Genomic DNA, 14,845 nt, shown 5'->3' with positions numbered 1-14,845 from the left:
AGATTGAGAAACTCACAATTTCAGTTGGCCAGTCATGCAGGCCCAAGGCCTGCATTGCACAATTTTCTGGGCCAGTAGACACTGCCTCTCAGAATTGTATAAACCACGTCTAGAGGACACTATATGATTATATTTTCACATTTTCTAGGAGAAAGGTAGAGCCTGGCCTCTCAGAAATGTGCAATGATGTCTGAGCAAGGAAGTGTCCTCGCCAAGGTTACCCATACCCACCGACAGGAGACTGAAAAGATATGAATATCTGAATGCATGGAAAGACTGAGTGTAAGTAGGAGTGAATGATCATGCATGCAAACAGTGAATGCAAGATTTAGAAAATGGGAAAAACATGCATGTGTGTGAAATGAGTCGCTCAATCAGTGACCATCCATGCAAAACAATGTCATTCATGAGACAATAGTGAGATGCAAATGAAAATGGAAATGATGCTTTTACAAGCTAACATGCATGAAAAAAACAACAAGCATTCACAGAAATGATGCAGATGACACTCACACAAGCCAAAACACAAAAAGTGACATAAATGCTGCAAGAGACAAGTAAAGCATACTTACCTAGAAATATATAAGTTAGATGTGCCGAAGACTCATAGATGTTTTGTGGGATGTTATAGCTCCAAGATCGATGTGAAGAATGAGCTCTAAAGAATTGAATGAATAAGTTTGAGGCTCATGACGCACATGCCACAAATCTAGGAAAAAGCAACACTTGGAAGAAAGTTTCTAAAACAATCTTTACGTGTAACCTCTAGCTACTAAAAATAGATCCCTAAAATCTAGGGATGCTTTTTGCATGTTGATTTTTTCTATTTCGGGAAAACGCATCCCATGTATGAAATCAAGTTTGTTAGGTCTCGGGTGGAACCAGTCAACCTGAAGCCACATGCAACAACCTACTTGACTATGAGAGAATTTTTTGCAATTTTTGGGAGGAGTTGGGCTAAATGTCCCATAGGGATTGCAAAATTTCTAGGAGGAGCAGGTGGCTGCTACCTAGAATTGCACAATTTCTAGGCTGAGCTACAGTGCTGGGCCAGATTGCATAATTTTCTCAAGGAAGCCTGTCTGCCTGCATTGAGAAACTTTTGGGCCCAGTAGGTTTCCCATGAATATTTTCTCAATTTCTGGAAGGAAGGCTAGTTCCCCTCTAGAATTGCGCAATTTTGTGAGGGAGATTCTCAGTCAACAACTAGCTTAAGTCCAGAATGGCAGCCTATGAAAGGAATTAAGCGAACTGACATGCACAGGCTGACAAGCTACTAAAAAACCAATGAAGCCTATGTTCTTGATAGTGCAAGACATGCTGCAAGGATGGTTGGTAGGGAGGCTCCAAAACGAAGCTAATGAAAAATTTTGCAGGGTGGTTGTAGCCGCTACAACACTTGGTGACACACTGGTAGAACTCTAGCTCTCTGAATAGACCTTGTTTGTGAAAAGCAAGTCTAACACCTCCGGAAGTATTGTTCAGTTCTTTGTTCATCCCGGTTTCCACACTTGCTTGATTGTAAGATGTAGCATCTGGCAAGCTCTTAGTCAGTCGACACACATTGCAAGCCAATCCAACACAATTGTTTCGGTTGGAATGAGCGTTATATTGGTGCACAAGCCATATGATCGTTAAAATTTTATTTTCATCTCTGGTGTTGCTCCACTACCAGTAGACCTAGACAGTACCTCGGTGGTGTCACACAGGAACACAAGCATTGCTCCACTACCAGCGAGCCTACTCATTACCCCAGCAGAGTTACCTGCATCACTCTTTGCATAAGAAGCCTCTCTCTTTTTTCGCCTTATTCATTTTTCATTTTTTCGAAATTTTTTACATTTTAATTTTCGTAACTGCACATAGCACTTATTCATTTCATAGGCAGAAGAGGGATCCGAACTTATTGAAATCAGAAGAGGTTGTTTCTACAGAGACATAGTTTATATATATATATATATATATATGATGTACTTGTTAAGGTTTTACCCCTCACCTTACTCTACTTGACTGAGCTGACAAGGATTTACCCAGAACAACCAAGTAGAGTAGGTGACACAAGTTAGCGTGCAAGAGTTGTCTTTTCACTAAGGTTCACTTCAAAGAGCATATTTTCCATTGGTGTATCATGGACTGAAGACAACAAGTTCTTCATGCCGAGGCCAAATGACAAATAACCACGTATTGATAACTTCACAAGTCCTCTTGCACTTTACCCAGCTTGTTTCAGGAGTTTCACATGGTTTCATGTGAAACTAACGTATGGATGAAATCAAGAAAACAAACAACAAAAAAGTGCAAAAGTAGAAGTAAATGTATAAGAAAAGTAAGAAGAAAACATGCATGCAAGCAAATAAATGAAAAGAAAACACTACTGCTACTCCTAAGCTAGCGGTGCATGGGTCTGTTCACGTGAAGTGATACTTCCAATTCAGCCACCAACACATTGGTCGACCCATGTTAGTGAAGGCATGGTTCATGTAAAACATAGCTGTTTGAACTGGCAAACATGAAAGATATAAAAATGAAGACAAACACACTCCGAGTTTAAATGTGTCCATAGAACATAAGTGAGTGCAAGTGCATGCCATGTGATTGATGGACTTACAATGGTGTTGTGTGACACTGCGTGCAACTGTAATCATACACATACTCTTAACTGTGACATGGAAGCAAACAAAAGAAACAAAGACAAATTGCATTGTGCACGTGTGCACGTGTGCTTAATATGTAATATTCCTCCAATGCATGAGCGATGGGATCATGCAGTTTGACTGGGGGGAGCATACTTTGTGTTTGAGATTGATCTTCAATGTATATAGATGAGTGATGAGGATCCTTGGGTGTTTCAACAATTTCCTGATCAGAAGTGAAACCGACCTCAAGATAGCGAGGGCCTGATATAACCATAAGCTTCGGCTAAAGTTCCTCAAAAATCTACAGAGTTTCGACCTCATCGATAGGTAGATCACCATAAACAGGTGGCTTCAAAAAATCAACTGCAATAGAATCATCAATGTGATTAAATACAGTGTAAATAGATCATGACAACTACGATGAGAAAAATCAATGATTTCATTGGCATCATCATGATTTGATGAATCAAATAGACTGGTATATGAGAAGTACGAAAATTCACCCTATGTGTTTCCGTAAAAGGTAGATGAAAAATCAAGTGGATTTTCAAATAATGATTGGTCTTCTCCATTGTTGGATGATGGATTGACATTAGGTGTGTTTTGCGAATTATCAACAATGGGTGCATCCGTAGATGGAGATACACATGTGAAATTAGGGATGGCAGAATCACCAAAGATATCAGGAGAAAACAGAGGAGCCATAGACAAAAGGGGATCATCCTTTGTCATGGGTTGATATTCAGGCTCCCAGTCATAGTCTTCATGAATGACAATGCATGTTGGTTGTGCTACACCAACTTCGTCAATATCTTGATCCTCATTCACAATAAGTGTAGAGTTTGGAATGGAAGAACAAAAAACAATGCAATCTAGAGGATCAAAAGAATCGGAAGATGGAGGTTGAGGTAAAACATGCAAGTGACAACCCATGGGCTTCGCAACAAAATCTGTGTGAAAATTGATAGAAGTGATGTTAGGAGGATGTGACAGTTGAAGGGATGTGTGTGCATGTTCTCCCACATCACTCTACAGTGGTGGAGCTGTTTGATGATGAGATGATAGACAGTCACTTGTGACAACAATCATTTCCATCTATGATTGCACAACTCCATCACCGAAGTATGCTTAGTCGGGCTTGGGCTTGAACTTATTTTTAGGATTGACAGATTTGGTAAGAGAATATTCAAATCTATCCATTAGAGACTATAATTTCATTTGACTTTTGGAGCTTAAAACTGCAACACACAAAAGTGGTCCCAAAATTCCATAGGCGATTCGTGTAGGGTATTCCTTTGTTCTAACAGTTTTTTGTCAACAAGTTCTGGATCAAAATGATGGAAAGTAGATTCAATGATATCACACAAATTCTCACGTGAGTGCACATTGCCGAGAGGCAGACTCTAGCACCACCATTGTGGGGATTCAAAAAGTGAGTATGCAAGCAATTGGCTGGCCTCTTCATCAGAACATTCATCTACATTATTAAGCATTGTAAATAAGTCTTGTAAATACACAGGCCAAGCCACTTTTTCTTCACCATCATACGTGAATTCGGACAAGAGATCGAAAAACTACCTAGTTATCTCGAGAGGTTTGGCATGCGAGAAACATCGTGGAGGGATGAGTGTGACAATATCCATGATAGATGTGTGAAGATTCAAAATAGGATGAGAGGACAAAGCCTGTCATCTGGCCCTCCTTCTAGCACTAGAAATGTTGACAGTGTTGGATCCGCCAACATGTCAGGGGATCTCCCCGGTAAGAAGTCCCAACTAGAACTCAAATCATTTGGTGTAGGAGTCTTAGCAGTGGATCATATCACCTTGACTACGGTTCCGCACAGAGGTAAGTAAGATTTCCCTATTGGTAGCAATGGCGTGACATGTGCGGCAAGCCAAGGAAGGTGCATGAATGTTTCTAACACACAAAAGGTGGAGTGAGTGTGCCCGTTGGAAACCTATGTAAACATGCAGCTTGGAAGGGAAAACATGAGCAAAGATGCATCACGAGCTAGAAGGAAGGTGAGCTACCAATCCAAAGTGATGTTTAAACCAACCGCACATTTGAGTAGGATTCATACATACATATACAAAAACAGTATATACATACATGCGTAAGCAAACATATACATATATCATTAGAGTAAACAAGATAACTGAAATACAATAACAACATATGCATGAAACCTACTGGCTCTATTATATTAAGATGTGAAAGTTCCAATCATAGAGTACAACCATGACCAACCAGTAGTCCTGATAATGGAATGGTACAGTCACTGTCACCTGCTCCTCCAAAGAGATGTACTAGGTTTGCACTGTGGAGAATCCAAGGCTTGTTACAATACTCTCCAAGCTTTTTCTAAGATACTCCTATTGGAAGCTTGGTTGACCAAAAGCCCCTACAATGAGTTATGAGGTACTATGAATAAGAAAGGGTGGGGTGACCCTTGACATTCCCCTTTTTGATTGTTCACCTACCCTCATGACTTTTCAACTACTCTATGGTTGTTACATTTAACTATCAACACTTGAACTTCCACTTAACAAGACGTTACGTATAATCTGCACATGTACCCATGTGAGACAAAATAGGATTGAGCAAGCCTGATCTAGGTGGATCTTCAGACACAGTGGCATGGAAAAATATCAAATTTCAAAGTGGTGGAAAGGCGATTAACTTGACATCAGATCGAAGAGCTCGTTGCCTTGATTCCAACGGTGTGAACGACACTCCAATCCGAGTTCGGATGAAGAAGATAGAGTCAGTCAAAGTTGGGTTGACTTTTGATGACTGGGCAGGATTAATGAAGGCGAAATTTGGAATTTTTTCCAGTAGATGGAATCTAGCCAACTACGGCCAGATTTTAGGAAAGATTGTTGCCTCACTAAAAGGACTCCTTCGGTCCAAAACTAGATTTTAAAAAATGCGCAATTTGTTTTTTCTTTAACAAAAAAATATTAAAAAAAAATGGTGGCAAGCCACCAACCCCGCCACCCCAAAACAAAGAAACATACAAAGGAGGTGCGGTCCATGACCCCCAGCCCCTCCCGCAGCCACGAAATTTTAAACATAAAGGTAGGAGGGATAGGCCATGACCCCAACCCCTCCACTGCTTCCACGGAGCCACCACAACGAACAAGAAACAATGAACATGGGTGGGCTGGCCCCTGGGGTGCAGACCCAACCCAAAACTGACAGCGTATTAATCGAGGGTGTGATCATTGAAAAGGAGGCAGGTATGGTATGTGGGCCGCCCAAGGCAGGCCCGACCCAACCAAACCTTAAGTTAAAAGAAAAAATTGTTATGAAATTTTTAAAAGGGGATTTGTTATATGTAAAAGGAGGAGGTGGGGTTTGACCTCCCGACCTCCTCCATATTAAACTGGATCACAACCAAGTCTGCTAACAGATTTATTGGGAAATTTGTCACCCAATTTTTATTTAAAACGTATTTTTTAGTGCGGTTAGGAAGAGGAGGCAGTGCATGTGGTTCGAGCCAGAATTTTGCAGGAGGGGCGAAATTTCACTTTGTCATAACATGACAAATTTTATATGGCTTCAACATTTCTCGACACCACGAACGCAATGATGATATCCATTTCTCCATTAGAGTTTTTCATTTTTCGGCTATTTTTGAGTATGGAGGTATAAGACTCCTTTTTGTAACTGATGTTGTACTCCTCTTTTTCATGCCACTTAATGAACGAAGGCATCCCCATTGATCGACTAGGGCCCGAAGACGTAGTCCAAGATGGAGGAACTCCGTTATCAAGTCTTGTTGTCTTCTTTCATGCTTTATGTGTTTCTCCTCTTGTCTCATGTGCACATTAAGTTTTCTCTTTTAAGCTACAATTTATGCATGTAATTCTTTAACACATCTATAAGAAAAATATTTTGGATCAAGTGGTATTAGAGCAAGTCCTTTTTTAGATGTGAATTGCATGTTTGTATGCTAAAAGGAAACAGGCTTCGAAGAGGTGAAGGGAAACTAAAGTATTTCGATCCTGAATTAGGGCATGCACATCAAAGGAGAAACATGGTATATGAGGAGGCTCATCATGAAGAGGAGCGCAATTTCCGCAAAACCTTCTATACAATGGTAGAGAATGTTGGTCAATTTCTTTCAAGGTTGGAGAAATCAGAAGAGAGAAATCCAAAAGAACAAGGTTCAGTGCATGGAAATGGTGGAGAACCCCCTCCTTCTCCTTCCACGAGTGAAAGTTCTTCTTCCTCTCATCACCATAATCGTAGAAATTCAAGGGATGCATCTATGAAACCTTTCTTTAAATTAGATGTCAAATTTGATCTTCCCATGTTTAATAGTGAAAGTAATGCATAAAAGCTTAACAACTGGATTAGGTAGATTGAAATCTACTATAGGATGAGGCAGATCAATGAGGATGAGGCAAAGATTTAGCTAGCCTCTCTTCGGTTGAGTAGCATTTCTCTCATTTGGTGGGAGAGCAAATTGCGAAACAGTAAGACTGTGGATAATCTTCTTTCCTCATGGACTAATTTCATTTCTACATTAAACGAACAATTATATCCCTTGGGTTACAAACAAAAAGCCTTAATGGATTCACAATATGTAAGGCAAGGCAGAGGTTAGGATGTTCAAAGCTATACAGAGGAATTTAAAAAACTGGCACTTAATTTGGACATTGCACTTGAATCACCTAAAGTAGTAACTAAGTATATTGGATCATTACATAGTTACCTTAGACATTCATTATTATTGTTTGAACCAACTACTATTCACTCCGCCAGTGTGAAGACAATTCATCTTGAGAACAACGGAAAAAATGAAGGAGATGATCATTTCAAAGAAACCACCTTTCAAACCTCCAAATGGAAAACCCAAATTAAAAGGAAAAGGAAAGGAGAAGAGGAAGACATCAACCAAGAAAGATGAAGGAGAAAGACCTTATTGCAATCACTGCAAAAAGGAAGTTCATGACGATGATCATTGTTGGAAACAGTACCCGGAAAAGAGACCAAAGAAGTATGGAGGGAAAGGAAAGTAGAAGACAATGGCAACTATGTAGCAAGACCTTGGACCCGATCCAGATATGAAGCATTGATCATAGCAGCAAGAAAAAAGGTACTCTTACATCCCATGTTAATTCTAAATCACATGAAGGTACTAGTCCAATAGATGAGTCTCTTCGTAATGAACAAAAGAGAATTGAGCTATTTCATATTAGAGTTATCATAAATCATACAATAGTAGAAACTCTATTTGACACCGGATCCCAAGCAAACTTAATTTCAGAGTCCTTGGTAAAGAAGCTAGGCTTGGAAACCAAACCACATCCAAAACCTTACCCACTTGGATGGATACATGATAAAGCAAAATTGAATGTAACTAAGCAGTGTAAGGTTAAATTTGTGATCGCTTCTAAGTTAGTGGATGAGGTAGAACTTGATGTGATACCATTAGATATCTGTGGCATGGTGTTAGGGACTCCATATCTATATGATAGAAAGGCAATATTCTAGCATCATGAAAACAAATACCAAATCACAAAAGATGGGGTAGAATATATTGTAAGGGTTCATCAAACTAAAATCAATGCTAGCCTTGTAAGTGCAGGACAGATGAAGAGGTTGGTGATTCCAGTAAGGATTGCATGATTATGATTGTAAGGGGAAAAGATGCAGAATTATCTGATGCTTTCCAGGGTTGTGATCATGTGTATAAAAAGGAATTATGTAAATTAATTTCTAACTATGATGAGACTTTTCAGGAACCAAAGGGATTACCTCCAAAGAGGGAAAGCCAACATGAGATCCATTTGTAGCATGATGCTCCTTTACCAAATATTGGCATGTATAGGATGTCGACCATTGAGATGGAGGAGATCAAACAGAAGGTGTAGGAACTATTGAACCAAGGGGTCATCAGACCGAGTACTTCTCCATGTGGCTCACTGATTGTCTTAGTGCCGAAGAGAGATGGCACATGGAGGATTTTCATGGATTATTGAGCACTAAAAAAAATCATGGTGAAAAATTGTTACCCTCTTCCCTGCATTGATGACTTACTAGATCAGTTAAAGAATGCTATCTATTTCACCAAATTGGAGTTGGGTAGTGGTTATCACCAGGTCCGAATTGCAGAGCAGGATTTGTGGAAAACTGCCTTGAAGACCAAATAGGGGTTGTTCAAATGGATGGTGATGCCCTTCGGACTTTGCAACGCTCCAGCCACTTTCATGAGGGTCATGAATGATGTCTTTAGGCCTTTCATTGATGAATTTGTTCTTGTGTATCTAGATGATATTCTTATCTTTAGTAAAAGTTGGAATGAACATGTATGTCATGTGAAGAAAGTGTTTGATGTATTGAAAAATGAAAAAATCTATGTAAAATTGTCAAAGTGTGAGTTCGGGAAAGCCTCTTTAGTTTACTTAGGTCATATTGTTGGTCACGGTCAGCTAAAAATTGATCCTTCTAAAGTGAAGCAATTGTAAATTAGCCTAAACATACTAGTTTAACTAAGGTTCATAGCTTTTTGGGTGGAGTAGAGATTTGGAGGAGATTTATTGCTAATTTATCCATTATTGCAACACCTTTACATGCATTGGTAAGTGTAAAGCAAGTCTTTCAATGGGGAGGAAAGTAGCAGAAGTCCTTCAAAACATTGAAAAGAAAGATCAACACTGCATCAGTCTTGGCCTTACCAGATCTCCAACAGCCATTTGAGATCAAGATAGATGCTAGAAGATGTTCCATGGAGCAGTATTGATGCAGCAAAGGAAGCCGATATGTTACTATTCCGAGAATTTCTCTCAGACTGTGATAAACTATCCCACTTATGACAAGGAATTATATGCCTTGATCCAGAGTTTGAAAAAGTGGAAACACTACCTGATCGGAAAGGAGACCATCATCCATACGGATCATCATCCCTTGCAGTATCTTCAGTCACAGACCAAGTTTCAGGAATCTCTTCATTTCAGGTGGATGGGTTTTTTGCAGCAGTTTCATCTGGTAATAAAGTATAAGAAGGGCACTAGCAACAAAGTGGCTTATATTCTATCTCGCCCTCCTATTTGTCCTAATGTTATTTTGCATAATGCTTCATTATCTTTTGAAATTTATGTTGAACAATATGTTAATGATGATGACTTTAAGGAGATTTATGAAAAGCTAACAAATGGTTCACAGGTGGACAACTATCACTTGCAGGAGAAACTGTTGTATCACCTAAGTAAATTGTGCATACCCATAGGAGAAATGGTACATGTAATCTTGGAGGCCCACATGTCCCTTGTGTCTGGTCATTTTGGTATTGGAAAAACTTTGTGTCATGTACAAAGATTTTGTTTTTGGCCTCGTGTGAGGAACATTGTGACTCGCTATGTAAAGGGTTGTGTGATGTGTTCTATTTCAAAGCACTCTAATAGAAAACTCGGGCTCTACACACCACTCCCTATTCCTAGTCATCCATGGGAAAGTGTGTCAATGGATTTTGTAGGAGGTTTTCCTTTGTCTAGAAAAAGTCACAACTATTTGTAAGTCGTCGTTGACCGTTTTAGTAAGATGTGTATTGTAATGCCTTGTAAAAAGCAGATCACTGTAGAGAAGACTGCTTATCTTTTCTATCAGCATGTTTGGGTCCATTTTGGGCTGCCCACATTGATTGTGTCAAATTGATACTGTCACTTTCTCGGAGAGTTTTGGAACAACTTGTGGAAGATGATGGACACCAAGTTGAAAAGAAGAACGAAATTCCATCCATAGATTGATGGACAGACAGAGGTTGTAAATTGCACCTTGGTGCACTTGTTGTGAGGCTATCGTGGTAAACATCCTAAGTTGTGGGATGAACATCTCCCATATGTGCAACATTCCTACAACCGAGTAGTGCGCTCATCTACGCAGCGTTCACCATTTGAGACATATTTTGGTTACCTACCAAAGGACCCTTTTGATATGGTCTTTGGAAGGGAAGATGACTCCAGTGGACGTAATGGTAGGGACAAGGCGCAGAAGTTCATCTAGCAGATCTAGCTGATTCACCAAATAGTACAGGAGCAGTTGGAGAAAATTTAAGCCTGTTAGAAGGCTCGACTTGACAAACACGGAGTGGACCATCAATTTTAAGTGGGCGACAAAGTGTGGTTCCATATCAGCAAGGACAGGATGAAGGGAGAAGGGAAGAAGTTGCGACCAATACAGTATGGTCCATTCACCATTTTGGAGAAGATTGGAAACAATGCCTTTCGTCTCAATTTGTCGATATATATGCAAATGTACACTGTAGTGAATGTGGAGGACTTAACGCTATATGAGCCACCATTGATTATGGACACCAAAGAGGTGAGCACAGTTCCTATAGTTGATGACTTTTCACTAGAGTATCTTGATGAGTTACCTCAAGACATCATCCTTGACAAAAGAACCAGAACTTCACAATGAGGAGATGTGGAATACCTTCGAGTGGGTTTCCCTAGCAAGGAAAAATGGTTGGAAAAGGAAAGAGTGAGGGAACAATTCTGTCACTTGCCAATTGACTGATAAAGCTTTTGGAAGTCCAAAAGCTCCTCCATGGGAAGGATTGATCCAGGTGGATCTTTAGAGACAATGGCATGGAAAAAGCTCAAATTTCAAAGTGGTGGAAAGGCGCTTAACTTGACATCAGATCGAAGTGCTCGTCACCCTGATTCCAACAGTGTGAATGAAAATCTAATCTGAGTTAGGATGAAGAAGATCGAGTTAGTCAAAGTTGGGTTGACTATTGATGACTGGGCAGGATTAATGAAGGTGCAATTTTGACTTTTTCTGGTGTACAGAATTCGGCCAACTCCGGCCAGATTCTGGGAAAAATTGTTGCCTTGATAAAAGGACTCCTTCGGTCCAAAATTAGATTTTCAAAAACGCACAATTTGTTATTTTAACAAAAAAATATTAAAGAAAAGGGTGGCGGGCCACCAACCTCACCACCCCAAAACAAACACACAAACAAAGGAGGGGAAGGCCACGACCCTGGCCCCTTCCCTGGACATGAAATTTTAAACATAAAGGTGGGAGGTACAAGCCATGACCCCGGCCCCTCTGTTGCTCCCACCAAGCCACCACAACCAACAAGAAACAATGAACATGGGTGGGTCGGCCCTTAGGGTGCGGACCTAACCCAAAACCGATAGCCTATTAATGGAGGGTGCATCCATTGAAAAGGAGGTAGGTATGGTGGGAGGGCTGCCCAAGGTGGGCTTGACCCAACCAAACCTTAACTTTAGAAAAAAATTGTTATGAAATTGTTAAAAGGGGATTTGTTATATGTCAAAGGAGGAGGCGGGGTTTGACCTCCCGACCTCCTCCCTATTAAACCAAATCACAACCAACTCTGCTAAAAACTTTATTGGGAAATCCATCACCCAAATTTTATTTAAAATGTAGCTTTCAATGCGCTCAGGTAGAGGAGGTAGGCACGCGGTTCCAGGTAGAATTTTGCAGGAGGGGTGAAATTTCACTTTCTTAGAATTTGACAAATTTTATATGGTTTTAGCACTTCTCGACGCCACAAATGCAATGGCGCTATCCATTTCTCAATTAGAGTTTTGCATTTTTCTTCCATTTTTCAATATGGAGGTATGAAACTCCTTTTTGTAACTGATGTTGTACTCCTCTTTTTCATGCCACTTAATGAATGAAGGCCTCCCCATTGATCGAGCAGGGCCCGAAAACATAGTCCAAGATGAACGAACTCTATTATCAAGTATTGTTGTCTTCTTTCATGCTTTATGTTTTTCTCCTCTTGTCTCATGTGCACATTTAGTTTTCTCTGTTAAGTTACAATTTATGCACGTAATTCTTTAACACATCTTAAGCAAAAGATTTTGGATCAAAGCCATGAAAGACATCACTATGACTCGAAAAACTGTGGGAAGACCAACTCTTCAACATCCTCATGATGGTTGAAGATGGCAAACTGATGGCAAGCTTGGTAGTCCGCAATGGTGTCCATGTACTCTGTGGTCACATATTTTGGGAAATGAACTCTTGCATATCTTGTGTCTAGGTACATTACTTTGGCTCCTCTGTCTGACTTGTCTAATAACATGCACATAATTATCTTGAGTGCATCCAGACCAGCGACATACTAATGCATAGTGTCTGCACTGATCACCAAGTGTGCATTGGTGGCTATGTGCATCAACTCGTCAAAGTACGAATGTAGCTCCCTTCAGACTTGACCTTTTGGCTTTGCCTCAGTGAGTGTCCCAATAGATGGGATCGCATGTGCACACACACCAAAATCCATGCTTCTGAACCCCCATGCATGGGAAGCCTGCAAACTAGTGATGAGTTGCATGAGTTCCTCATAGTTTCAGATCTGACTCCGGATGCGTGTGTTCAATTCAATCACCATGTGATTAATCATCTTAGGCAAGTGTAATGGGGCTCCCTTATATCTCATTGTCCATGTTTCCATGCGGTCGATAACAGTATGCAATTTTGACAAGATACATGCTCTCCAAGCACAACACTACAACCAACCATTGTATGGACAACTACCTTATGCATGGTACCAAATCTGGAATACAATGCCCGCATGATTGCCTCAAGGGACGATACTTCATCAAGTATTGTCTTCTTCAACTCTGCTCGGGTAGATTATGTAACCAGTTCTCCTCCCTTCTTGGCCGTCTATAACTCCTTAGCCAATTGCTCATTCTTTTCTATCAAGAAGCGAACACTCGAGCTAGTGGCTTTGCCATATGCTCTGGTGGCATCAAAAAATGTTGCTAGATTCTTGCGCACATCAGATACAACCAATCGTTCCTAAAACTACATGAGATATGTGTGGACATCTAGAGTAGACACTTTACATGATTTCATAACTCTATGTTGTGACTCGTCGAATGATATATTGTGCATCTCCTCTTCTGGATTTTCTCCAAGGATCTCAGTATCTCCTTGGTCGCTCAGGACTTGTTTTGCTTCTATTTCCGCTGAAGTCTGTGAGTCGACCTCTTGGTAGTAAGGCATGAGGTCGATGTATTGGTCTAACTCTGGCTGCTCCATCTCCGTGTCCATTTGCTCAAGTACTCATTCAACCTCTTGACCAAAGTCCTTCTCCTGCGACTACTCACCTTGTCTGCTTTATACCAGCTACTCAGATGAGTCAACCACATGCATGGGCCTAGTTTCATCAATCTATGTATGTTGTGCCCCCTGCTGTGTCTGTCCCTACTGTGCTTCCTTCTCCTGTCCGTGCAACTCCTGTTCCTTCCAGAGTTTCTCCTTCAACTCTTGCAACTCCTTCATTGTTTCCTCCATTCTCTGTTTATCTGTCTACCTTTCTGCATTCCTCTTGTCGTGATGTCATCTCTTCGCCTCTATCTCCGAAGTTTCTTTCTCCATGAGTGGGTCTACTTTGAACTTGCAGCTTTGTTCTGCCTCTACGTTGTTGACAATATTTCCCTTGCCTTTGTCCCCCATAGGTATGTTACCCTCTGCTACTATTGTTGTTGCTTCTCTCCTAGATGCTACTTCGCTAACCATTCCGCGTCAACGCTGACCAGTTCATTGGACCTGGAGAAGCTGTGACAATATATTCATGGGTATTCCTCAGCCCACTGACACGCCACATGGATCCAAGGAGATTTCCCTCTTGCATAATGACCAGTCTTGTTATGCTTCACACGTACAAGACTTAGGTCTCTTCTTTGACAGTCACCTAACAACCCTCCAATTGTACTTATACTACCATAAATTTCTATAACCACAATAAATTATTTCACTGATATAGGGCCTACAAAATTTCACTCATCTATTGATCTTAAAATCTACCAATTAATAGTGATTTGAGTCCTCTCAAAAATCATTATTCCTGTGTACCAATTTCTTTGTTGTCCAATCTATGAACAAATCTAAACTACTCCTCTTATCATCCATCTAACAATATTTAGATGATTGAACTAGGGTAAAAAATATCCACTAATAGTCCATTGACTAATTGTTTATAGGATGCTTCATATCTTTGTCCAAAAATCTATGGACAATCCACCAAAATAAACTCCTCTTCATGTCAATCCATTCTCATATCACACATTTCTTCTACTCAATCCTCTACTCAGTTTCCACTGTCCTTTTGATCTTCTATCTCCAAACATACCTCTACAAACCATCTTCCATATCTATCGTCTATATTGAAAATATAAACCTCACTCTAAGGGTCACGACCCCTCTTC

Source organism: Pinus tabuliformis, chromosome 5_1, assembly GCF_031772625.1.
Source record: "Pinus tabuliformis cultivar Carrire ecotype Pingquan chromosome 5_1, CPIR1, whole genome shotgun sequence".
Taxonomy (NCBI): Eukaryota; Viridiplantae; Streptophyta; class Pinopsida; order Pinales; family Pinaceae; genus Pinus; species Pinus tabuliformis.
Note: the sequence above shows the minus strand (reverse complement) of the source record.